Here is a 27,475-nt window from a genome sequence, read left to right on the forward strand (position 1 = left end):
TATCCTGGTGTTAGATCTCACTTACAGTCTACTCCCCCCCCCCCAAATAATAACATTATTTTGCAGTCACTTTCCACTGCTATGACTGTATCACCTGAAATCTTTTGCTTCCAGGAAATTGCCCATGGGATTTCTGTGCCAGCATCAATGATGCAGTTTGCGTTATACATTTTCAAAACAAAACAAAACAAAAAGCTAAAATAAATGTTTTAAAAAGACCCAACAATGTAAGCAGCATGAATGAGAAGGGGGAATTTGATCTTCAGACAGATCATTCCACCCTGAGCTACAAACCTTCATGTTAGGAATTGCATCTATTGTATTCCATGATTCTCCAAGGACTATTTATATTTTCTGAGGTTGTATAAAACCTCTGACAGCGATAGCTGAACACAGACAACCAATTACCAGCTTGCCACACTGTGCATGCAACTATTCAGTAAATTCTTTGTCGGGTTCAATACAAGTGACTATTCTGTCAGACATTTGCACCTGAAGTGTGGTGCAGTTCTTCATGTTGCTTGTCAAGATGTTGCAAATACTGCCTGGTGGTACTTTGGCCATCTTTAGGGGCTCCCTGTTCTGCCAAATGGTTACATGCAAGGTATGACAATGTGCATTTAAATGCCATGTACATTAAAGCAAGTGTACCCTGGTGTGTTCCCTCTGTCAGTGGACACCTGGCCATGGTGGCAGTGCTGGGCAGCTGAGTCTCGGCACTCTTTAAATTTACCACATTTCCTCAGCGTGACGCTAGTTCAAGGGCACTGGGGGAAATAAAAATGGGAGCTAGCTGCAGCTGCCTGGTTGCACTCAAATGAAAGGAAGAGTTGTGAAATTGACACATACTGAAAAGAGACAGCTCAGTCAATTCCCACTTCAAGCACTGAGAAGAATGCATGAGGGCACAGGCAGGGTTGGGGATGTGGCCGCGCACATGCTGGGTCCACCTCCCGTTTGTGCCACCCTGCCCTTCCTCTCCCATTTGCACATTGATCACAAATATCTGCAGGGAGATTCAGCTGGCATGCTCCCTCTGATCAGGAGTCTGACCGCAGGGGATTCTAACCCTGTTCAACTCAATGCAGTTACCATGAGCCTTCAAAACTTCGGGTGGTATAGGAGGAGGCAGCACACTGAGGAATGTTGCGTTTGGTGTGTCCACATGCCCCCTGCCAAGGTTCAAGTGAGCTAATCTTGAGAAGCTTAAGTTTGACAGTTTGTCAACAGGGGCAAGCCCAAAGTATAGGTGTGGGTGCAGTTATCAGGGTGTTGGTCCTGACACCCATGAGAAAAGGTCTTTCCTCTTTTCATTTTGACCTGGGAGAGGATTTATTTGCTAGATAAAGATTTCAAGACAGGATAAAGTGACTTCTCGAAAAGCTTCTCCTGAAAGATAACTGAATGTATTCAGTTCAGTGAAGCTATTCCAGCAACTTAACTCTTCTGCTTTGCCAACATAAGCCTACCTAGGCTATTGTGATCTTTTACAATCTGGAGGCTAACTGACCGAAACGGAAGTCTGAATTTATTGCACCTTGCAAAAGTGTAAAAGTCTTTTTCATGCCTGTCTCAATTCGTTACCCTTCAGCTGAATGAATAATCGTTTTAATAATATCATCAGCATATTGGTACATGCAGCTCAGTATTCCCTTCTGTGCAGCCATAAGGTTACTAGGAACAGATTGTATTGTTATCCTTTACTTGTCATTCCGTTTGACTACACATCTATAATGCATCTTCTAACACATTAGCTAGTGCTTCTCTTAATGTATTGTTTGCATAGTCGTCGACCCTGTCTTGGGCCATGGATGCATAAGGCAGAGGCCCAGATGCTGGCGGTCTACATGCACAATTGCCTGTGGCTGCGCATGGGCTTACCGCATTTGTGCAAAGGCTGAAAGATGCATGTGTGGCTTCTGGTTTTTTCTAGGAGTACCCACAGGCAATATGGGGACTAGATTTGAATTTGTTGCATAAATATTCTTCAGAAAAGAAAAGGCAAGCAAGTCAGAAGATTGTGTGGTCAAGAACTTTGCGTAACACAAAGACAGTAGCATAATAAGATCTAGGGTTGCCTGTTTTAAGGCCTATACCAGGTTTATTACAACTTAATCCCATAATATTTCATAAAAGTTATACATTGCTTGACTGTAGAAAACTTCAGAGTCCTAACTGCTACTGCGCCAAGCAAAATGCAGCACACAAGCCTTATATGGAAGCCAAAAGGGGTGGAATTTACACACATATTAAAACCATGCTGGAAATGCCTTTTTAAAAGCATTTTTAAAAATACATTGACTTTTCCATAAGGCTCACCATGGCCACCTAGTGTCCCATTGTATATTGCACTTAAAACACACTTAAAACGTTTTATAGCTGAATCCAGGGACAAGATAAACCTCCTGGTTTTACTGCTGCCTGAGACTGCAAAGATAGGTTTGCAGGGCTAAGGCACCTAGCAGGCCACAATACATGGCTGTGTTTGGCTTAGTGGCCTGCAAATTGTACATGCTTCAAGTAATTGCAGATAACTGAAAATGTATCATCGGACAGCAGGATTGTGCAATGGCTGCTTTGCCTCTTCCATGAATTCAAGGTATCAAAATGATGCAAATGCAAGTACGTACATCACAAAGGTCTGATAAGGTACAATCCCTCTCAACAATGGTTAGTATAGGCTGCATATATTGGGCCTTTACAAGTTGAACGAGTGTGTGTGTGTGTGTGTGTGTGTGTGAGAGAGAGAGAGAGAGAGAGAGAAAGAGAGAGAGAAAATACTATAAATGAGCATAGTGATTTAGTGAGTAACAAACAAAGTGATGGTTTCTTACCTCAACAAATGTGCAATCAAATTAGACATGGGGGAGGCAGCAAAGGAAGGGTAAGAAGAAGATAGGGGAACAAACAGTGAATAGTGGCTATCAATAACATTTACAGGAGAACAATGGTATGGGCAAGCCCGGCAACATAGTTATTTCCCAGAGAAGTCTCACTAGCTCCTGACTATTAGTCACAATGGTTCAGAACAGTATACGGTGAGTACCCAGTGCTGGGGATGAGCAATCGGCGAGCAGAGAGAGCTTCAGGCTCTGCTTATGAGCTTCCCAAAGGCAGGGTTAGCTGTTGCAAGGGACAGCAGAGGTGCCTCAGGGAGGCCTTTGGGGCAGAAGTCCAGGCTTCATTCAGAAGAATGAGCAAGAGGGCCCCTAAACGCAGTACAGCTGGCTTAACACATTTTGAATAAGTAAAGAAATGCACATTATCTTCTAAAAAGCAACACACACAGCCCGGGAAGATTAAATCCAGTCTAAAATAACCTAACTGCACCTCTGAGAGACAGCACCCTAATCAAGGTGAACCTCAGGACTGCTCCAGTAAAGCAGTTGTCATGCGCTTAGTGTTGAGTTGTTGTTAATGTTTTATGCAGAGCCAAGTGGGAGCTGAAAAGGATTCTATCGTGCCAACATTTGAAGAGTAAAGTGATTACCTGAACAGTACTTGTCCATCCAACCATTTTGAAAGAGGCATGTCAGGAAAGAACGCCGAGGCATGCAGAGGATGTAAATACTTTCAATTTCTGGTCAACGTTACAAAAAACCAAAAAACGAACAAAATCTTTGTCTGCTCCGTCATTCTTTTCATGTTCTTTGGAGAAGTCAAAGGCCAAGTACTGAAAAGACACGCCGTTTCTAATTGAATTCTAAAACTATACAGCTTCATAAACTCACTGAAGTGAATACGATCATATTACCCAATGATTCCGGCGAGTCTTAAGTCATTTTGTCTTCCTGCTAACGGGGGAAAGAAAAGAAAAAAACACCTTGCATGCTCATTGTAGGAGTCATAAACATGGATAATTATGCATAATTATGGAGATTAAGTTCCAATTAAGGTTCAATTTCTGTAATAACCCTTTCTTTAAAAAAAAAATCTCTTTTAAGGTTTTTCTTCTTCTTCTTCCAATAGCAGTAATGAAGACCAGGGTAACTCAGGTTAGTGAGCATTCTGATAAACACCATAGTTGTCAGTCTGGGTTGTTTGCATGCCCTGCGGTTCTCAAGCAGCGTTTAGTATTCAAGTGTATTATTCCTTTTGCTTCAGCAACTTTTAACAATTCCCCATAGCAGCATAACAGTGCAGATGTTTTATATTGTACAGCAAACACTCTGTTAGCCACACTGGAAGAGGCATAAAGGTGAGGTTTGCCTTTTGAGAGAAAAGAATTAGGTATTTCCCCCCCAAGCTATTTCTATGTTTGCCAATTCCGTTACACCTAAAAAAATGACCTTTAAGTCTCCTTGTGCCTGAACTTAGCAATGATTCACCCATTACTTTAGGTGGTGATGAGGGTCATTGTGAGACATTTCCCCCTTGCTTATTCCAGAGTTGCTACTGACATTTCGCATGAAAGTGAAATTTGCAGGCATGCCATCTCATACAAGAAATGTAAAGTAAAGCAAGATGTTCCTACTCAAGCCGAACATGTAGAAAATCATTGACAGTGTATATATAATAAACAAAGACCAGTAGAGCTGAGCCAAAACTTCTTCTGAGACATTTTTCTGACAATTTTTCTGAGGTTTTTCTTTGCTTAGGGTCTTCCCCTTTCATCTGCCTTTACCCCTCACACAGTTTTAACAGTTTCTTTCATTTATAAAAATACTTGTGTACCACAATTTCATTTTAAAAATCGAAGCAATTTCATACAAAAATACAAAAATGCATACACACTATAAAAACCACATAAAAGTTAAAATCAGAGCTCATCAGCTAACTGTTCCAAAAAATATTCTCCTAATCGTCTGCATAAGCCTGGCAGTTTTCAGCAAACATTTGAAGGTTAAAATAGAATATGACTGCTGAACCTCTATTGGAAGAATACGCTGCAGGTCAAGGCTGACTACACTAAAGACCCAGTTTCATATCCATGTCAAATGAACCTTGACATCACCAGCTCAGGGGACAACCAATGACACTCCTGCCGATGACTAACCTGAGATATAAGAGTTCTGGCAATCCCGAAGGTGACACAAGTTGTAAAGTAATATAAGGGTCCTGAACCTGGCTCAATAGTGTATGGGCAGCCAGTGCGGAAGCTTTCACAGTGGTGCCACATGTTGTCTGCCACCAATCTACACCATGGTCTGCCCCTGTACTGTGCCAATGTCTACTATCGCAGCCCAAGGTCCACCAATACTTGAGGAGTCACATATCTCCCTTCTCTCCACCACTGCAATTTCTGACAAAAGATTCCATTTTATGCAAAAGAAAGCAAAGAAATAAAGACTAATATTGTCAGTTACAAAATTTATTCTGACTGCTGAATTTGGCTTGTCTTATAACAAAAAAACCAAACTAACTATAATTTTGAAAGAGGTGATCTGTTTTCCAGATAGTGTTCAAAGATTATCAGTCCTCACAATATAAATCTGTATAATTGAGAAAGTGTGGCTCTCTGTTGAGGAATGTCATACAAAACTCAGAGAAAGATGACATTAAAACATGTATTCTGTCTTACACACATTTTATTTTATTTAAAAGCTTTTATAAATGGCTTAATATTTTGAATATAAAATCTCTAAGGAGAATACAACATGAAAAATAAAATAGTATCATAAAAACCGATCTATAACATAAAAGCCAATAAAAATGTGATTAAAAACTAGAATTCAGGAACAACGTGGGGTAATCTTTATTTTAAAGATAAACACAACAAGGACCAATCTTTAAGAGTCAGGAAACACCTGGGCCGAAAAATGTCTTTACTAGATGCTTACCATGTTTAAAGATCAAACATTTTGAACCTTTTGGTGTTTGGGTGTGGACTCAAAGGTTTATGGGATTAAATATTTGCTGCGTTAAATCAATGGACAGGACTTGCAAATAAAATTCTTTTACTGGCTAGGACCGGCCATGGGACCATCAAATGAGCATCCTTGTAATAAAGAAATTATAATGCACCAGTAACATGCTGGAAATATTTAAAAGATCTGGGTGTGCTGTAATATGTTAAGTTTTCTTTTATTCTGCAATTATAGTTAGGTAAGAAGAAGAAGAAACCCTGTTAAAAGATCATCACCAGAGCTCTTTCCTGACCTCTGCGAAGGGACCATTCAACAGAAGTCCCCAATGAAATGCTGGTGTGCATCTGAAAGGCAACAAAGGTTGTCGGCAGATGGTTCTTTCAATGTACAATATGTCACAACATTTCCTCCACAAGGCCCTTTCTGGTGCATTCTCACTAGGGACCAGGTCAGTCTGGATCAGATACCCCTGTCAATCATGCAAGCTGCTTGCAGGCCACGAGTGCGGTTAGGATGGGCAAAGATCAATGACTGTCCTTCAAAACACTGTAGTACTTGACCTCACCTTGTACAAAACCCGGTGGAAGGAAAAGAAATTCACTTCTCTTATGATTAACATCTAATGAGCACAAGAGATCAAGACAGGCACAGTTGCAATCCATATTTAATTATGAAAGTAAGTGTCAGTTCTCCTGAAATGGAAAAGGTTTAGAAAAAGTGAGCACCTGAAGATTGGCTAAATGGTTACCACTAAATGGTCATCACTTGTCCCCATAGAGACAGTCTGAGAAGGCAGTAGGAGGCCAACACCTTGGTCCTACTTTCTGGCAAGACCTGTTCCCACAAATGCCACTCTTTCCACACATCTGTTGGAAGTGAGAAATTTAGTTCCCAAAACTGACTTATTGCGTGGGCTCAGTAAAGGAGGCATTGAGAGGGAGAAGCCATACTTTACGGCCAAAGCATTTGTACTTCTCTAAGAAAGAACACTGTGGAGTCTGAAAGTGTTCAGTGATAATGCTACAGCTTTCACATAGCACCCTTCTGCCACAAATGGCAATTAAACATAATAGTTAACCTAAGAGGGACTTGTGTAGACAAAGGCAGTATATCTGGCCGTATACCATCAGGGAAGGACTTTTGCGATCTGCCTTGCTTCTGAGCCTTTTAGAGGCAAGTGGCTCACCACTACAGGGAACAGGGTGCTGGACTTGATGGGTGTTTGGTCTGCCATTTGGAAGAATCAGGGGAGTTTCTTTACCTGCTGAGCAGCAGGTTGAAGAAGCAGAAGGCAGTGTGACTCCACCTGCTGCTGATCGGCCTTCTTGGTCCTGATGGGAACCAGCTGGCTCCAGCTTTCTTAAGATGGGTTTCCAGCCTCAGTCAGTTGCTGGGAACAACATTTGTTGCTCCTGGCTACATATATATATATATATAACTTTTACTTTGCTTTAAACAGGTAACATATAAATATAGACAACCAACATTACAAAGGAAAATTCCTTAATAGTAATGGAGGGGGGACTAAAAAAACTACAAAAAATGTCGAAGTACATGACACAGAACGTAAGCAACTATGGGAAAGATAAAAGAAAAGAAAAAAGAAAAAAAGAAAAAAAGAAAAAGGAAGATGAGCCAAAGCAGGAAAGCTCATCTATTGTACACTTCCATCAAGCTCACAACAGATCATTATTCTTATCAATTAACTCTATCTGCATTCCAAAGGAATCCCTCATCTTGGTATCAGGGAACATTTCTCTATGCGGTATCATTCTAAACATAGATCTTTCTTGTTGAGCCCTTGTCCCCTAAATAATTATTTAAACATTCCCATTCTTCTTTCACCAATTTTTTAGGTTTATCTCTTATTGCATCTGTTACCTTTGCGAGCTCCAAGTACGCTCCAAGTACTCGCACAATTTGACTACCCATTCTTCTTTAGTGGGTGTATTTTTATCTTTCCAGTGTTTTGCCACTATAACCCTTGCTGCTGACGTTGCATACATAAATAGCCTAGTTTTGTTTTTGGGAATATTATCTGAAACTATTCCTAGTAAAAATTCTTCCGGTTTCTTGCTAAATGTAGTTTTTATCAATCTCTTTATCTCTTCATAAATCATGTTCCAAAACCTTTGTATCTCTAGACAGGACCACCACATATGGTAGTATGTTCCTATCTGTTCCTTACATCCCCTGGCTAGATCTTGCTGCTTCTTGTGACCTTGGACTCTTGGCTTCCTTGACCCCCAGACCATCTGACTACGTGAACTGAGATACTCATTACCTTAAGACTGGACTGAACCTTGCATACCAACTCTGCCTCCAGAAAGTACCCCCCTGAGCCTTTCTTTGCTGGTTGGCTGGCCTCTCCTGCCATTGAGCTCTGCTGTGGCTGGGCAGCATGGGACTACGACAGGGGGTGCATCAGGTCACAGGTGCCAGGGGCAACAGATGCAGCCTCCCACCTTTTCTGATTCCCCTGGCTGAAACTCTTCTGTTGAAAGACAGAGCTATGTGTGCCAGTGGCCTATTCTCCACTCCAATGACTACTCCACTGCAATCAGGTGCGGTGGGGGCCAGCTGCTGCCAACCCAGCAGTTCGAAAGCACACCAGTGCAAGTAGATAATCAGGCACCGTTGTGGCGGGAAGCTAAACGATGTTTCCGTGTGCTCTGGCTTCCATTACTGTGTTCCATTACTCTGGAAGTGGTTTAGTCATGCTGGCCACATGACTCGGAAAGCTGTCTGTGGACAAATGCCGGTTTCTTCAGCCTGAAAGTGAGATGAGCACCACAACCCTATAGTTGCCTTTGACTGGACTTAACCATCCAGGGTTCCTTCCCCCCCCCCCCAATCCTGTTGCTACCATTGAAGTGTGCTCTGTATGTGCAATGGGGATGGGGTGCCATCTTGTGCCATCAGCAAAACGTGCCACACAGGCCCTGGTTGCAGGGCATTTCTTATATTCTTAACAGCTTGCAAAACACAATCAAAGTCTTCTGTCCCATTTTGATGCTGTGTCCAGCATTCCCTGGGCCTCTGCTTTCAGTTACGGACTTCGTGCAGAGACAGTGCTAAGTAAAACACCTGGTGTTAGAAAGCAAATCAAACAGAAAACATCTATTATGTGGAAGGCCCTTTATTATAATGTCGATTTGGGGATTCTACAAAAGTCTGGCCTTCTAACCTCCTACCATCTCTTCTGCTGCAGCCAGTAACTGATAGCCAAACAACAGATGACACCCCCAAGGCTCTGTCTTTTGGCTGTCACTTGAAGGAAAGTGCCTGCAGGTAAAACAAGGACACTGAACCTTCCTTTTTAGGGTGCTGGCTAGGAGTCCTGCTGGCAGAACTGCCCTCTGCAGATGCATCAAAAAGAAATGATGAGCAGTATATAGAGGGGGACCTAACAGGGAGAAGTGAGGAAAACAACAGAAAGGCATCAGTCAGCCACTAATAAATGTAGATGAACGACCATGTAAATGGCTAGTTCACACAATTATTTCAGAGTACATCTAAGATTTTGTAAGTCTAAACATGCAAGATGGGAATACAATGAACAGGTATCTGAAGACACAAGTATTGCTCAAGTATTAGGGAACTGTGATTGGCTGAAGCAGTGGTGTGTATATACCTGGAATTTCTGTGGTCTGTACAGCAGCAGCAGCTGCTGCTTTCAGCTTGTCTCTTTCCAACCACAAGGCACATATCTGATCAGCCAGCTCCTCAACTGCAAGAGTGAAGTGTGCCACCGATATCCATTTGGCCAAACTGGGTGCTTCCTGAACCAGAAGCTTGAGAAACTCCTTCCCCCCCTGTTCCCTGCCTACCATCCACATTCAGTGCCTCGGTTCTTCTGAACTGCCCAGCTTTCTCTCATTCCTCACTCTGCCACAGTTGTTAAATATTGTTAACAGTTGTGACATTTTGCGAAAACGCAAAGGAATGTGGAATCGGCATGTCACCCTGTTAATGAACAGCGCCGTTCAATGGACAGATCATAGCTAAAGAAAGAAAGAAAGCATCCTGCTATAATTTCAACAGGATAAGCAATCAATCAGGCTGCCATAAATTCAGCTCCCAGAGAATTTGAAAGATTCCTTTGGGACCAAACCTTGCCAGGGTTGGGCATACACACATCTGCCAGAATAATAATGTGGTAATTACCCTTCAGTCTTATTGTTTATCTTGTACACCATCTCCAAACACTTCTCACATAATATAATACAATTATGTTTTTGCTAGATAATCAAGGTTGTCATTCTTTATTTCACTTCTTTGAAAAGTTGCAGTAATCTTTGGGGTGCAGAAAAGAAAAATCCATAATGCATACATACGCCGAGCTCTGACAACAGCTATTAGCTGTGATGGCTAAGTGGAACCTACACATTCAAAGGCAGATCAGAATACTAGATGGGAGGACAAACCGGCAGAAGTTTGGAGTTTGGCTTGCCTTGTAAGTCCTGCTTCTGAGCTCCCCATTGGCTGACACCATGCTGGATTTCATGGACTTTTGGCCTGATTCATCCAAAGGGCAGGGCTCATGTTGCCACATAATGCAAAGCAATGGGCATTCACAGTATAGACCAGATGGGTGCACCCATTAGCAACAGGCATAATGGCCAGTGGTGACAAATGATGGGAGTTGTAGTCTAACAACATTTGGAGGAGCACCACATTGCCTACTCCTGGTACAGACCAACAAATGAGATCTGCAACACCCTGTTGCCTGTGGAGTGTTCCAGTTCACTGCTCATTTTGGAGAGTCAGCCATGCCCTCTGCCAGCATACTCCATTTCAGTCCTCCTCCCACATAGTTTTCCATTCCTCCTTCCTCCACACCTGCTAGCAGACTCTGACTATTTCATGGCCACTGAGTATGCTCACAGCTCCTGAGTCTGTTGGTACCTTCCTTTTTGTGCATGGGGGGTGTCAGTCTGCCTAACAAAAGCATTGGCATTCATGCCTGAACTCCAGTAATAAAAAAAAAGTGATAGATAAGACCTTCTGCACTCATCCAGATGGCCTACCTTGCATATGGCTTGTTAGCATGCCGGGGCTCTGGCCTGGGCAGGAACTATACTGGCATCCTAATATGGCACACACAAGCAAGAAGATCCAATTTAAATTAAATGGCTGGTACATGGTAATTCACATGGATAATGTGCTCAGCATCCATATTTAAATTGTGCCGAAATTTCAATTATCCCAGCGGATTCACCTTTGAGATAGATGTACCTTTAATCTCAGTCCTCAGCTTAATCATTACCTCTGCTAGGAACGTTTCTCGTAGCATATGGTCTGATTTACACATCCATGTTCATGATTTGAAAACTGCAACTTCAAGAGTCGGCTCGCATTTTTTTTACTAGGCCATCAAGCCCAGATAGGATGTCCACATCATCTTGGGGCACACACAGTGCTTTTCAGTAGAGCTGGTTAACACTTTCAGTCATCAAGGGGAAAGTAATGAAGACTGTTGCCCTTGAGTGATATGCATACATTGGTTCTTCTTCAAAATGGGAAGCATAATGCTTCAAATTGCAGAACTGAGCTGAGAAATGAGATAAGGAAATGTTTGCTGCTGTCTTCAGGGACACCCTAAGTGATTCCACAACCGCACAGCAAAAGGACTGCATGGTGTTTTCGCAAGAGGACCAATATCCCACTGGCTTCCAGGCACCAGGCTAAGTCCCTCAGCTTGGAGAATTTAGCTTTAGTGCACTAAGACGGCCTTAGCTTTGTATTTTAAAAAAGGAAACAAGTTTGTTGTATTAATATTTAAGCCAGGAGTGGCTAACCTTTTTCGTATGAGGGTGGCATTCACCCTTGGCTGACCCTCTGGGGTCAGTATGGGTGTGACACATGCACAATAAGGGTGCACATGCACCCTCACACACAGAGAAACGCACAGCTTCCCCTTGCTGAGCTGATCCCTGTATTGCTGCTTGATGCTCATCAAATGCTTGACATGCATCATCCAAGGAAGGGAGCTACCGATTCCTCCCTGCCCATCCAAAGAGCGACCTGGTCATCTGGACAACTCTCTCCTAGAATCATAGAATCATAGAATCATAGAATCATAGAGTTGGAAGAGACCACAAGGGTCATCGAGTCCAACCCCCTGCCAAGCAGGAAACACCATCAGAGCACTCCTGACATATGGTTGTCAAGCCTCTGCTTAAAGACCTCCAAAGAAGGAGACTCCACCACACTCCTTGGCAGCAAATTCCACTGTCGAACAGCTCTTACTGTCAGGAAGTTCTTCCTAATGTTTAGGTGGAATCTTCTTTCTTGTAGTTTGGATCCATTGCTCCGTGTCCGCTTCTCTGGAGCAGCAGAAAACAACCTTTCTCCCTCCTCTATGTGACAACCTTTTATATATTTGAACATGGCTATCATATCACCCCTTAACCTCCTCTTCTCCAGGCTAAACATGCCCAGCTCCCTTAGCCGATCCTCATAAGGCATCGTTTCCAGGCCTTTGACCATTTTGGTTGCCCTCCTCTGTACACGTTCTAGTTTGTCAGTGTCCTTCTTGAACTGTGGTGCCCAGAACTGGACACAGTACTCCAGGTGAGGTCTGACCAGAGCAGAATACAGTGGCACTATAACTTCCCTTGATCTAGATGCTATACTCCTATTGATGCAGCCCAGAATTGCATTGGCTTTTTTAGCTGCCGCGTCACACTGTTGGCTCATGTTAAGTTTGTGGTCAACCAAGACTCCTAGATCCTTTTCACATGTACTGCTCTCAAGCCAGGTGTCACCCATCTTGTATTTGTGCCTCTCATTTTTTTTGCCCAAGTGCAATACTTTACATTTCTCCCTGTTAAAATTCATCTTGTTTGTTTTGGCCCAGTTCTCTAATCTGTCAAGGTCGTTTTGAAGTGTGATCCTGTCTTCTGGGGTGTTAGCCACCCCTCCCAGTTTGGTGTCATCTGCAAATTTGATCAGGATGCCCTTGAGTCCATCATCCAAGTCGTTGATAAAGATGTTGAATAAGACCGGGCCCAAGACAGAACCCTGTGGCACCCCACTAGTCACTCTTCTCCAGGATGAAGAGGAACCATTGATGAGCACCCTTTGGGTCCGGTCAGTCAGCCAGTTACAAATCCACTGAGTGGTAGCATAGTCAAGACCGCATTTTACCAGCTTCTTTACAAGAATATCATGGGGCACCTTGTCAAATGCCTTGCTGAAATCAAGGTAGACTACATCCACTGCGTTCCCTTCATCTACCAGGCTTGTAATTCTGTCAAAAAATGAGATCAGGTTAGTCTGACATGACTTATTTTTCAGAAATCCATGCTGACTATTGGTGATCACAGCATTCCTTTCTAGGTGCTCACAGATTGTTTGCTTAATGATCTGCTCCAGAATCTTCCCTGGTATTGATGTTAGACTGACTGGGCGGTAATTATTTGGGTCCTCTCTTTTCCCCTTTTTGAAAATAGGGACAACATTTGCCCTCCTCCAGTCTGCCGGGACTTCGCCTGTTCTCCAGGAATTCTCAAAGATGACTGCCAGTGGTTCTGAGATCACATCTGCCAGTTCTTTTAATACTCTTGGATGCAGTTCATCTGGCCCTGGAGACTTGAATACATCTAAACTAGCCAAGTATTCTTGTACTATCTCCTTAGTTATTCTGGGCTGTGTTTCCTCTGCTGAATCATTTCCTCCAAATTCTTCAGGTCGGGCATTGTTTTCTTTATCGGAGAAGACTGAGGCAAAGAAGGCATTGAGGAGTTCAGCCCTTTCTGTGTCCCCTGTTTGCATTTCACCATCTTCTCCTCTGAGTGACCCCACTGTTTCTTTGTTCTTCCTTTTGCTACGAACATACCCATAGAAGCCTTTTTTGTTGCTTTTAACCTCTCTAGCAAGCCTGAGTTCATTCTGTGCTTTAGCTTTTCTGACTTTGTGTCTACACGTGCTGGCTATTTGTTTGAATTCCTCTTTGGTGGTTTCCCCCCTTTTCCATTTTTTGTACACATCCTTTTTTAATCTTAACTCAGTTAAAAGTTCTTTAGATAGCCACCCTGGCTTCTTTAGGCACCTTCCATGTTTCCGTCTCATTGGTATTGCCTGAAGTTGTGCTTTTACTATCTCCCTCTTAACAAACTCCCAGCCATCATGAACTCCCTTTCCTTTTAGTATTACTGTCCATGGGATCTCACCCAGCACTTCCCTAAGTTTTATGAAGTCGGCTTTCTTAAAGTCAAGAAATTGAGTCCTAGTATGCTTGGCTGCTCCTTTCCGTTGTATAGTAAACTTCAGAAGAGCATGATCACTTGCGCCTAATGATCCTTCCACTTCTACCCCATTAACCAGGTCATCGACATTGGTTAGGACCAGATCTAAAATGGCTGTTCCTCTTGTTGCTTCTCCCACTTTCTGGACAATGAAGTTGTCTGCAAGGCCAGTGAGGAATCTGTTTGACCTTATGCTCTTGGCTGAGTTTGACATCCAACAAATATCTGGGTAATTGAAGTCCCCCATTACTACTATCTCCCTTCCTTTTGCATGCTTGGCCATCTGTTCCAGGAAGGCATCATCTATGTCCTCCGTTTGGCTTGGGGATCTATAGTAAACTCCCACAATGAGGTCACTATTATTCTTCTCTCCCTTAATTTTGACCCAAATGCTCTCACTTTGGCTTTGAGGTTCTAAATCTTGGATCTCTTCACAGGTATACACATCCCTGACATATAACGCCACTCCTCCTCCTTTCTTGTCTGGTCTGTTTCTCTGAAATAGATTGTATCCCTCCATTTTTACATTCCAATCGTGGGACTTATCCCACCAGGTTTCAGTGATGCCTATTATGTCATATTTAGTTTGCTGTACCAAGAGCTCAAGCTCATCTTGTTTATTTCCCATGCTTTGTGCATTAGTGTACAGACATTGAAGTCCATTAGTCATTCCCCCGTGTCTCTTATTTAAGGATTTTTTCCTCCCACCACTAGGTCTGCTTGCTGTTTGCTCCATTTGGTCTATGACATTTGGATGATCATCTTCATCAATTAATAGACTCCTACCTTCAGGAGCACTGTCTCCCTCCCCCACATTAGTCAGTTTAAAGCCCTCCTGATGAGGTTTCTGAGTTTTTTGGCAAAAACATTCCTCCCAACCGTTGTGAGGTGCAGCCCATCGCTTGCCAGAAGTCCATCCTCAAGAAACTGCAGTCCGTGATCTAAGAATCCAAACCGTTCCTGTTTACACCATTTGCGAAGCCAGCTGTTTACTTCCACTATTTTCCTCTCTCTCCCTGGGCCACGTCGTTCAACTGGGAGGACAGATGAGATGACGATTTGTGCATTTAATTGCTTCAATTTCCTGCCCAGAGCCTCGTAGTCTCTTTTGATCTTCTGGAGGCTATTGCTTGCAGTGTCATTGGTTCCCACATGAACCAAGAGGAAGGGGTATTTGTCAGTGGGTTTTATGATCTCTGGTGCTTGGCTGTCTGGTTTTGAGGAAGAGAAGGGCACTTGTGTTGCTCTTCAGGCAATGTGGGGGAAATTAGAATCATAGAATCATAGAATCATAGAATCATAGAATCATAGAGTTGGAAGAGACCACAAGGGCCATCGAGTCCAACCCCCTGCCAAGCAGGAAACACCATCAGAGCACTCCTGACATATGGTTGTCAAGCCTCTGCTTAAAGACCTCCAAAGAAGGAGACTCCACCACACTCCTTGGCAGCAAATTCCACTGTCGAACAGCTCTTACTGTCAGGAAGTTCTTCCTAATGTTTAGGTGGAATCTTCTTTCTTGTAGTTTGGATCCATTGCTCCGTGTCCGCTTCTCTGGAGCAGCAGAAAACAACCTTTCTCCCTCCTCTATGTGACATCCTTTTATATATTTGAACATGGCTATCATATCACCCCTTAACCTCCTCTTCTCCAGGCTAAACATGCCCAGCTCCCTTAGCCGTTCCTCATAAGGCATCGTTTCCAGGCCTTTGACCATTTTGGTTGCCCTCCTCTGGACACGTTCCAGTTTGTCAGTGTCCTTCTTGAACTGTGGTGCCCAGAACTGGACACAGTACTCCAGGTGAGGTCTGACCAGAGCAGAATACAGTGGCACTATAACTTCCCTTGATCTAGATGCTATACTCCTATTGATGCAGCCCAGAATTGCATTGGCTTTTTTAGCTGCCGCGTCACACTGTTGGCTCATGTCAAGTTTGTGGTCAACCAAGACTCCTAGATCCTTTTCACATGTACTGCTCTCAAGCCAGGTGTCACCCATCTTGTATTTGTGCCTCTCATTTTTTTTGCCCAAGTGCAATACTTTACATTTCTCCCTGTTAAAATTCATCTTGTTTGTTTTGGCCCAGTTCTCTAATCTGTCAAGGTCATTTTGAAGTGTGATCCTGTCCTCTGGGGTGTTAGCCACCCCTCCCAGTTTGGTGTCATCTGCAAATTTGATCAGGATGCCCTTGAGTCCATCATCCAAGTCGTTGATAAAGATGTTGAATAAGACTGGGCCCAAGACAGAACCCTGTGGCACCCCACTAGTCACTCTTCTCCAGGATGAAGAGGAACCATTGATGAGCACCCTTTGGGTCCGGTCAGTCAGCCAGTTACAAATCCATTGAGTGGTAGCAGAGTCAAGACCGCATTTTACCAGCTTCTTTACAAGAATATCATGGGGCACCTTGTCAAATGCCTTGCTGAAATCAAGGTAGACTACATCCACTGCGTTCCCTTCATCTACCAGGCTTGTAATTCTGTCAAAAAATGAGATCAGGTTCGTCTGACATGACTTATTTTTCAGAAATCCATGCTGACTATTGGTGATCACAGCATTCCTTTCTAGGTGCTCACAGACTGTTCGCTTAATGATCTGCTCCAGAATCTTCCCTGGTATTGATGTCAGACTGACTGGGCGGTAATTATTTGGGTCCTCTCTTTTCCCCTTTTTGAAAATAGGGACAACATTTGCCCTCCTCCAGTCTGCTGGGACTTCGCCTGTTCTCCAGGAATTCTCAAAGATGATTGCCAGTGGTTCTGAGATCACATCTGCCAGTTCTTTTAATACTCTTGGATGCAGTTCATCTGGCCCTGGAGACTTGAATACATCTAAACTAGCCAAGTATTCTTGTACTATCTCCTTAGTTATTCTGGGCTGTGTTTTCTCTGCTGAATCATTTCCTCCAAATTCTTCAGGTCGGGCATTGTTTTCTTTATCGGAGAAGACTGAGGCAAAGAAGGCATTGAGGAGTTCAGCCCTTTCTGTGTCCCCTGTTTGCATTTCACCATCTTCTCCTCTGAGTGACCCCACTGTTTCTTTGTTCTTCCTTTTGCTACGAACATACCCATAGAACATACGAACATACCCATAGAAGCCTTTTTTGTTGCTTTTAACCTCTCTAGCAAGCCTGAGTTCATTCTGTGCTTTAGCTTTTCTGACTTTGTGTCTACACGTGCTGGCTATTTGTTTGAATTCCTCTTTGGTGGTTTCCCCCCTTTTCCATTTTTTGTACACATCCTTTTTTAATCTTAACTCAGTTAAAAGTTCTTTAGATAGCCACCCTGGCTTCTTTAGGCACCTTCCATGTTTCCGTCTCATTGGTATTGCCTGAAGTTGTGCTTTTACTTTTACTATCTCCCTCTTAACAAACTCCCAGCCATCATGAACTCCCTTTCCTTTTAGTATTACTGTCCATGGGATCTCACCCAGCACTTCCCTAAGTTTTATGAAGTTAATGCACTGCAATAAGATTTTCTGTGAGCTGCAAAATCTGTGAAAGTTACAAAAGAAGTGAAGTCATGACACAGGGTGATGTTTTGCAGGGCCTTCTTAAGCATATCCGGCGCCGTGGTGCAAAGATCCCTCCGGCGCCCCACCCCCCGTTTCCCAGAGTTGTTGACCTTTCCCCAAGCCTCTGTGGGGATCACTCTCCTCCCACGGAGGCTTGGGAAGGAAGCTGCACCCTTCCAACTATATGGCTGGCAGGCATGCAGCTTCCTTCCCAAGCCTCCGCGGGAGGAGAGCGAAACCCCCAGGGACTTGGGAGGCAAGCTGCATGCCCCCCAGCCATATGGTTGGCGGGGCACAGCTGGCGGGCGTGCAAGGAAAGGGGAGGCCACCGGCAAAGCCACGCAGCTCCCCCACTCTCAGGGGCCCCCCAGAGAGGCCGGCGCCCTGGCACATTGAACCACTAAGCCCAATGGGAAAGAGGGCTCTGATGATTTGTGTGACATAACCCCAACATTTCACCGTGATGTGATCGCTTGGCAGAACATAGGCACAACACTAGCTTAAATATGGGGTTTAACTTAATACCAGAACACCAGGTTACAAGGTTTTGCTGTGGGGCTCCTCATACTTTTCTCCTTAAACCTGGTAGAAGGAAAGGAAGCTTTTAAAATAGTGTTTTATGTGGTTGCCAGATCACGTGATTGAACTAAACACGTTTGAATCTAGCCAAACTTCCCCCACCCCCAATTACCCTGGAACACCACTTTTGGGGGGCTTACTGTGAGCTGCCGTTTTGGCTGAGCAAGTTACGCCTTAGGCTGAGCTGGGGTTGTGGACTTAATGCTGGCTGAGCTTGGAATGGGTCACCTGAGCTGGAGATTTGTTGTGCCCTAAGCTGCTCATGCCGGCAGATCTTGCCATAGTATTGCCCCCTTAAACTAGGTTCCATAGTAACACACTAGCAAAAATTAAATAGGTATTCATCTCCCAGTTGATTGCTCTTACAATTAGCATACATTGCCTCCAGCTAAACTAAAAATAAAAGTAATTTTCCTCAATTGGTGTTCAAATCAAATAATAAAAGAGGACAATAAGAAATCTGCCATGATTACAGGGGTCACCTAGAAATTTGCAGACTAACAGCAGGTTCTAACAGATTGAGGTTGAATCCTGACAAGACAGAAGTACTGTTTTTGGGAGACAGGGGGCGGGTGAGTGTGGGGACTCCCTGGTCCTGAATGGGGTAACTGTGCCCCTGACGGACCAGGTGTGCAGCCTGGGAGTCATTTTGGACTCACAGCTGTCCATGGAGGCCCAGGTCAATTCTGTGTCCAGGGCAGCTGTCTACCAGCTCCATCTGGTACGTAGGCTGAGACCCTATCTGCCTGCAGACTGTCTCACCTTAGTGGTGAATGCTCTAGTTATCTCCCGCTTGGACTACTGCAATGCGCTCTACGTGGGGCTACCTTTGAAGGTGACTTGGAAACTACAACTAATCCAGAATGTGGCAGCTAGACTGGTGACTGGGAGCGGCCGCCGAGACCACATAAGACCTACATTTGCTCACAGTACATTTCTGAGCACAATTCAATGTGTTGAATTTCCACTGCCGCCCCCCAATACACACACACAAACACACACACAAACAAACAAACAAAAAGCCAGGAGCCTAATCTAAGATGCAGGGGTCAGCAAACTTTTTCAGCAGGGGCCCCACAGTCCCTCAGACCTTGTGGGGGGCCGGACTATATTTTGAAGGGGAAAAAATGAACAAATTCCTATGCCCCACAAATAACCCAGAGATGCATTTTAAATAAAAAGACACATTCTACTCATGTAAAAACACGCTGATTCCCGGACCGTCCATGGGCCGCATTTAAAAGGCGATTGGGCTGGATCCAGCCCCTGGGCCTTAGTTTGCCTACCCATGTCTAAGAGGAACGTTCCACCTCCTCTCTCAAACTTGATGGGTTTTCATCTTTTGAATAGTAACACCCTCTGGTTCACTTCATGTGGGACTCTGAGTGAACTTGGTAGAATTAGGGCCGTGGTTTAAAACAGTATCATTTTCTGTCAGGCTGGCGCATCAGGCAGCATCTCAGTTCCCCACCCCTTCGACTTCCAGCGACATCACCCTGCTATTCAGAGCAGCTTCTTTTTACATGGTGTCAGTATTATAATGGTTTACCAATAATAACATTTCTGTTTCCGCTTGATTTCCCAGACGCACACTTTGGGAAATAGAATGGAGAAGTGTAGTAAAAAGCTTGGCAAATGCAATTATCCCGATGGAAGGAAATGTGACAGAGCTCTGAGTACTTGCACCATATTAGAAAAGGGAAGCGGGTGATTGTTCATATGACAAGATAAGAAACCAGGCCGGGACCACCTGTCACCCAGAATGCTGAATGGATCCCACCAGCTACAGATGGTCACTCATTGGGTGTGCTAAATGAATGGCCGTTTAACCCTTTCTACCATGTGATTTATTGGATCTATGCCCCGCCCACTCTGCCCCGCCCCCAGAACCCTGTATACTCCACCAGGGGTGGTACAGGGTAGCAATTGCCCCCCTCCGATCCTATTAAAATTAAAAAAAGTTGGCATCCTAGATTGAAATCTGTTAACAGAGGTCTTTGCTTCTTTGCACAGATGGTGATTTTGTATACCGAAAAAGGAACAAATGTTCTCAACTTTACATTAATCAAATTCATGTACCCTATAGAGACTTTTCACAGGTGGAGAGTGGGAAGATAGCAATTGCTACTACTAATTACTATGAAGTTCAGACCCGTAATGCCCCCCACCCCCGCTTTCTCGGACCTAACATTTTTTTGAGAGTAGTATTATGTGGCAGCAAAAAGGATGCCTCTTCCAAATGTCGATAATTGAATCCTATCGTCTAGGCATTAGTATATAAATACTGCGACATCTACAAGTTTATGACTTGGGTTGCTTGACATTTGCTTTTGCTTTAGCGCCAAAGTAAGAAATCAGCAGGAGGCTTGCAAGGCAGTGCTCTAAAAGACAATATTCAGTCCAAACGGTGCGAAAAAGATTACAGGAAACAAAAAAGGTGAAATTTCGTGCTTGAATGTGTCATGGTATGAAGCATCCATACACTGGGGGAGGTGTCTCTTTTTTAAAATACAGGGGTTAAGTTACCCCAGCTGATCAATGGTTATAAGCTACAGCCTCACATCAGAATTATCACAAGGGTACATAGTCTTTTAAATTGAATAGATTAGTTAACTCTAAATGCTCTCTAATCGCCCTGTTCATGGGGCCATCCTCACCTCCTGATAAGAAACTAAGGTCGGCGGGGAGGACAGGCCCTAATTCCAATCCTCCAAAATGGCTAGCTAGCACTCCTGAGTCTGCTATTCCCTCCATAGCCCCTTTTCATTCTTTTGGCAAGTGGGGAGATCATGCATTGCCCCACCCCCCAATTAGCTGGATTTGGCCCAGAAGCATGCAGGTCCCGGTCCCTCTACGAATCCATGGCTTTGATAGTGACTATCTAATTGAGTAGCTGTAGTTCTTCTTGACTGATTAATTTGGAATCCAACAATGATGTTTTTTGTATTAAAGTTCTTCTTCTTCTTCTTCTTTGGCGATCACTCGTAGCTGAGTAAGATTGTCTTCCATAAACACGGTTTTAACAAACAGTCCATAAGTGACTGTGGAGGCCAATTCTGGATCCACACATCCTACCACAGTGGGGACATAGGTTTCCGGGCGGGAGTTGATCATGGTGAGGGTTTGCCAAGTGTGCCTTCCTCTTGGCATGTTTCTCCCTTGCGTTCTGAGTTCAAGTGTCTTCAAAGACCATGACACCTTTGGTAAAGACTGTTCTCCAACTGGAGCGCTTGCAGGCCAGTGTTTCCCAGTTGTTGGTGTTTATAGTATATTTTTTTAGATTTGCTTTGAGACAGTCTTTAAAACTCTTTTGTTGACCAGCAGCATTACACTTTCCATTTTAAAGTTTGGAATAGAGCAGTTGCTTTGGAAGAGGATCATCAGGCATCCGCACAACATGACCAGTCCAATGAAGTTGATGTTGAAGAATCATTGCTTCAACACTGGTGATCTTTGCTTCATCCAGTACACAGATATTTGTTCGCCTGTCTTCCCAAGTGATGTGTAAGATTTTTCGGAGACACTGTTATTAAAGTTAAGGCATCGTGCACACTGGACGAGAGGAACACTGATTTCTCTTTGACTATTTGTGTTTATTATTTGTGTGCTGGAAACAATTGGACCAAATTGTGGGCTTTCCCTCACCCAAATAGCAGGTGCAGTGAGGTCACCTGGACCTGGGCCAAAACTATCTGTCCTCCACACTAGGGTCCCATTCCAGATCAGGAGTGGGTGAAGGCAACACTGGCAATTTCCTGAGGGGAAACTATGTGATTGAAGTAACATGTAGTTTAGCCCTGAGATGCTTGGTGATGTGGGCTTTCCCTGACGTGAACCCAAATAAGTTCTTTACATGCAGGGTAGGTATTTATTTGTACAGCTTCTCAACTAGTCCATTCATTTATATTCTGCATGTTTCACAAATTTGTGCTCAAAGTAGTTCAGAGAAAATAAATAGCCCACACTTAGAAATACATAAATAGCAAAATCATAAATCATGAAAAAGGGGTGGGGAACCTGTAACCCTGCAGGTGTGAGTGGACTACAATTTTCATTATTTCCCAATCCTGCATTAAACAAATTGCCCTAAGCCAAGGAAGATACTTCAGGATACAACAGTGTGTAATGAAAGGAGGCAGGCTTAGCAGGTAACCATTGATGGGAGGAGAGGGGTGTTGCAAATGCACAAGATCCCTCCCCCTTCTAATCTCGTCTGCGGCATGGAGAGCATGGAGTGGATCTACCCAAAAGTCCACTTTCAAGGGCTGAGCCCTTTACTGTCAATCAATCACCCTTCTGTTAAACTAGTTCTGGGCACCACAGTTCAAGAAGGACACTGACAAACTGGAACGTGTCCAGAGGAGGGCAACCAAAATGGTCAAAGGCCTGGAAACGATGCCTTATGAGGAACGGCTAAGGGAGCTGGGCATGTTTAGCCTGGAGAAGAGGAGGTTAAGGGGTGATATGATAGCCATGTTCAAATATATAAAAGGATGTCACATAGAGAAGGGAGAAAGGTTGTTTTCTGCTGCTCCAGAGAAGCGGACACGGAGCAATGGATCCAAACTGCAAGAAAGAAGATTCCACCTAAACATTAGGAAGAACTTCCTGAGAGTAAGAGCTGTTCGACAGTAGAATTTGCTGCCAAGGAGTGTGGTGGAGTCTCCTTCTTTGGAGGTCTTTAAGCAGAGGCTTGACAACCATATGTCAGGAGTGCTCTGATGGTGTTTCCTGCTTGGCAGGGCGTTGGACTCGATGGCCCTTGTGGTCTCTTCCAACTCTATGATTCTAGTTTCAGTACAGGAATATCAAGAGCATTAGTGGGGGGTGGGAGTGGGGAGAGAATTCAAGCCACCCATTTCCCCACCTGCAGTTCAAAATGGTACCGCTTTACAGGACATATGTGATATCAGGCTGCTGGCTGCTCTTCTAAGCCAGACGTCTTTTCAGCTCACAGCTGTGCTACACAATCTTGCTGCATGCGAGTTTTCCGAGTGTCATTCTTACATGGAAGATTGCAGCCGTAGTGGATGAAAAGGCGGGCGCTCTCTTTCCCCCCCTCGGTTTAGAATTTCCTGAGATTAAGTAGAAAGTGGAAAATACACAGTGGTGCATCTTTGGGATTTAGGTGTGTATATATATTACATAGCTTGTAGAAAGCTTCAAAGCATTATTGCAGCCTATAAACCATGTTCTTACAGAGTGACTAGAGCCATATTGAAGCCTCCTGCAAGAAATGAAGTCCTGATGATAATCTTTACTTCATTGACCGTGTATTCTTTTGCTATCTGTTTCCCTGCCAACTTTCCCATTCTCTGTTTCAAATGCTCTCTCTCCCTGCTAAGATCTGGGGATTCATAATGTAATGCTCACATCTGGGTAATTCAGACTCTGTACTGATTATCCCATTATGCTCTGCAAGACTGTAACTCAAGCCTCATCTTAACAGAAAATGCTCTTTTAAGAGTTCCTTTTTTTGGGGGGGGGAGGGAGATTATGCTAAGGCTTTTATAATTCTCTGCATTGCAGAAGGTGTAAATAATATATAGTTTAGGGTGAAGACAGATGTAGGATTTTAGGAGCAGTCAGTCACAAAAGGGTCTTCATCTGTAGTATGTTCATCTTCACAACTTGAACATACCAACTCCTAATCCTGCCTGTCACACCATGTGGGTGGTGGGTGGGAGCCTCGTGAAAGCTGTCTATAAGCTACATATGTAAATCATATCTATTTCTATCTATCTTGCAATATGCATATCTTTCATCCTATTTTAAAAATCACAAATATATTTGAAAGCATTCCATATCAAGATAATGTATCCTTAGGAAATAAAAGCAAACTATGTGTTTAGGATTAGAGCTGGTGTAGGAACTAAGAGTTCTGCTTTGAAGAGACAAGTCTTTCTTTAAAATAAAACCTCCATCTTTTCTTTACTAGGTAGCCTTAGGGCTTATCCATACTTCCTCTTCTCCCTCTGCTTTCCCCTGGGGAAAGTGCTCTTTAGTGCTCAATTGGAGCAAACAGCAATTCAGGTTTCCAGTGGGGTTTCCCAGGAGAAAGTAGAGGGAAAGCAGAAGTGTGGATGAGCCCTGAATTACACAAGAGGGTCCTAATTCCAGTTCAGCCCTGATTGGCATTTAAGCTACCAAACTGAGTATTGTCCCCACTCTATCAATGTGAGTCGTGGTACTGATAACCGCCATGTTGCAGGTTTGATCCCTGTATGGGATAGCTGATTATTCCTGCCTTGCAAGGGGGTGGACTAGATGATCCCCAGGGTCCCTTCCAACGCTACAGGTCTATGATCCTATGATTCTATGTCTGAGACATAGATGTTTGCCATTGAGATGTTTGCCATAAAAACATGCAACGAAAGCGGTAGCCCACTAAGAGTCATGTGCAGTGGCTTAGTTCTGTAATTCAAGCAATGCCCTGCTCCATTCTGTTTTCTTCACTCAATAGCATCACAACTGTATTGCCACACACACACACACAAAAAAAAACCAACAACCACACTGCTGCATGTGTGAGCAGACACATATTTGCTTGGCTTAAAACACAGGTGTGAGTCTTAAGAGGGAACCTGAGTGTTTTACAAGCACCGTTTAAAAATACTGCAGGAGCTTTTTTGTGGGGAAGCAGTGCTGCAAACATAATTAACATGCTGGCCCATTTATTTTGCTGTCTCTCATTACTTTATACAGCTCCATAGATACTCCACAGAATTTCTTTTTCTGTTTTAAAGGAAAATGTTGATACAACTTTTAACTGCAGCTGCATTGCTATTCACCAGTAATAATTGCTACTGGGGAAGCAAAATTGTTTAGGGAAAGCAGCTGATATAAATATACCGACATTCTGTGCCAACAACCTCTATCTTTAGCCATAGGCAAAGAAGGTCAAGGATATAAAACAAGGAGCAAAAACTCAATTGCACTGCAGATTTAGCTACAGACAAGGGAAGGGGAAGGAAGATTCTCTTGGCCAATGCAAAACCGCGCACCGTCTGAACACTGTCACCTTTCTCATGTTCTTCCTTTCTTGCCAACTTGTATCATTGCCCATATTTTAGAAAGTTAATCCAGCAGTTGCGAATTACCCCTGTTCAAGGGCATCTCCCTTGTCTTTTGTCCAAACAGGAGTGTTCTGCTTGCTGGGCCTCCACAAGCAACAGGCCGCTTTAACTAATCAACTTTTCTTGAGGGCTGGCACATTCCAAGTACAGCAGATCACAATGCAAAGAGAAGCCATCACCACGCAAAGCTCCATTTGCAAGCAGGGATGCCAAATGAGCAAACAAGTGGCCTGCTTTGGGCCATTTAAATTTAATGATCTGGATCATTCTTCCCATGTAAGGTGGAAAAACCAAGGCTGAGCTTGCCAGATTTTCTCATTGGATGGCTCCAAGTCATGCAGCATATTTATAATTAAAACCAAGTGCCATTAAAATTACATCAATGTCATAACAGTTACTGCAAAACAGTATCAGATTCCCCACAACTATTCCCTCGCCTGCCTATAGGAAATGCTGCACGGTTTCTACTTTGTGGCAAACATCAGCATGTATTTAATTTCACATTTCACTGTAACAGCAAACTTTGAGCATGTTATGAGATGCGCTTTATGAAATATTGAGGGGGAACATGAAAGCACTGCTGTTTTCCATGGTTAGCACCATTTCTCAATAAGGTTAATATTATTTCGGCTTGTCACAACCTGCTGAGGAAAACAAAGAGTGTTGTGGCACCTTAAGTGGGTTACATTGGCACGAGCTTTCGGAGACAAGAGCCTCCATGAGATGAATGAATGCAATAAAGGAGCTGATAGGTTTATTTGCATATACATGGAGTACAGTGAAGAATCAAGTCAAGACGAGAGTTAAAGATAAGGACAGAGGAAGCTTTATGAAACTCAGATAACTTGTCCATCTACCTCAGTGATCTGAGTACTGGCAGTGGCTTGCTCCACAAGGGTGTTTCTTAGCCCTCCGCAGAGATTGCACTTGGAAACTTTGGCACACAAAGCATTGCTCTAGCCCTGAACTAAGCAGGATGCTAGGAGAGTATTCAGGCAGTGATTCTTTGCAGGACTATCAACGTGGCACATGCATACAACGCTGTCTATATTTTCATTTGTGAAATGTTAGGAGATATCAACAATAAATCATAAAACACACCCTGTCTACCTCCCCACCTAAACAATCAATCAGTTAAAATGTGTGATCTGAAAAGTTGTGGCAGAATCTTTGGCCACAACCAAGTGCCTGTTCCTTTTGGAAACAGAGATGGCTCTTTCAACATGCCGGAGAACAGGCACTAAACGTAAGCTTTCTGTTGTTCCAAATTTCCATTTTAATGTGCCCTCAGATTACATTGATTGTATCGTCTAAGCTTTACCACTGAACCACTGGGGTGAGACTTCCTATTGGCTGTCCAATAGTCAAATGATTACACTGCCACACAATGCCAACACACTGAAACTGGTGTCAAACTGACTTTATCTCTTAGAAAATTAAGCTCCATTATCTTGCACAATGCAGACTTTTTATGATAGCAGCATGGCAAATCTAGAGGATGGTTGTCAGTAGATAATCATACCCCATGGGAATTATGGATATTCGGCTAAACCTTATGTCTTTTTACTGCTGTAGGGAAATAGTTATATTATGACAAATACACTTCTAGTGGATTACTTACATTCTCTCTTTTTTTGGCCAAAAGCTGCAGTTTTCAGAATAATCTGGCTAGATCACCTTAACATGGCATTGCTTACCAAGGCCATATGACACCAAAAATCTTGTCATTGTTGAGTGTTGTGCTAAAACCTGCACTCTGTTTTTTTCTTCCCATATGGGAAAAAAAGGCGTATGGGTGGTTGTGGTTGTTGCCTCATTTGCAGGAAACTACAGAATTTCTATACAATTTTGGTGGGTACTAGGCTGGCCTTACCTTATTGTTATGAGACGGTGGGGGCTAATGTGCGCATTGTTCTTTTCATTGAAGATTTCTCTTGAGTTCTGCACCCTTTCCAGCTGCCTGTGAATCCTGATCTGAAAAAGCTCCATGACATCTCCCTTTAATCATAGCATTTTTGCTCAATCCTAAGAAAATTCTTTTATTTTGAACAGATACAATCTAACAGATACTTTTTTGAGATCCAAAATACCTGAAAGCAGCCAATATTCTCACTCTCAAGAAACTGGTGAGTTTGAATTCTTGAAGAAAGCAAGGTATGTTTTATTGTGTTGTATCTTCAACATGTTCTATTGGTGGTCAGAATGATATGGTCCATCTTGAAGCTTCAGGGTCCAAGTGGAGGCAGG

The 27,475-nt window shown here is 43.4% G+C and overlaps 1 protein-coding gene across 1 annotated transcript in view; it reads right to left on the minus strand.

The window, feature by feature from the left end:
- Nucleotides 1-6,084: 6,084 nt before the first annotated feature.
- Nucleotides 6,085-27,475, minus strand: part of LOC310675379 (uncharacterized protein) — a 148,479-nt gene continuing 127,088 nt past the window's right edge. The window contains exon 4 of the transcript XR_014510077.1: nt 6,085-6,151. The gene's annotated coding sequence lies outside the window, so the exon portion shown is untranslated. The remainder of the gene's footprint in view (nt 6,152-27,475) is intronic.

This window comes from Podarcis tiliguerta (assembly GCF_965153285.1).
Source record: "Podarcis tiliguerta genome assembly, chromosome: 4".
NCBI classification, from domain to species: domain Eukaryota; kingdom Metazoa; phylum Chordata; class Lepidosauria; order Squamata; family Lacertidae; genus Podarcis; species Podarcis tiliguerta.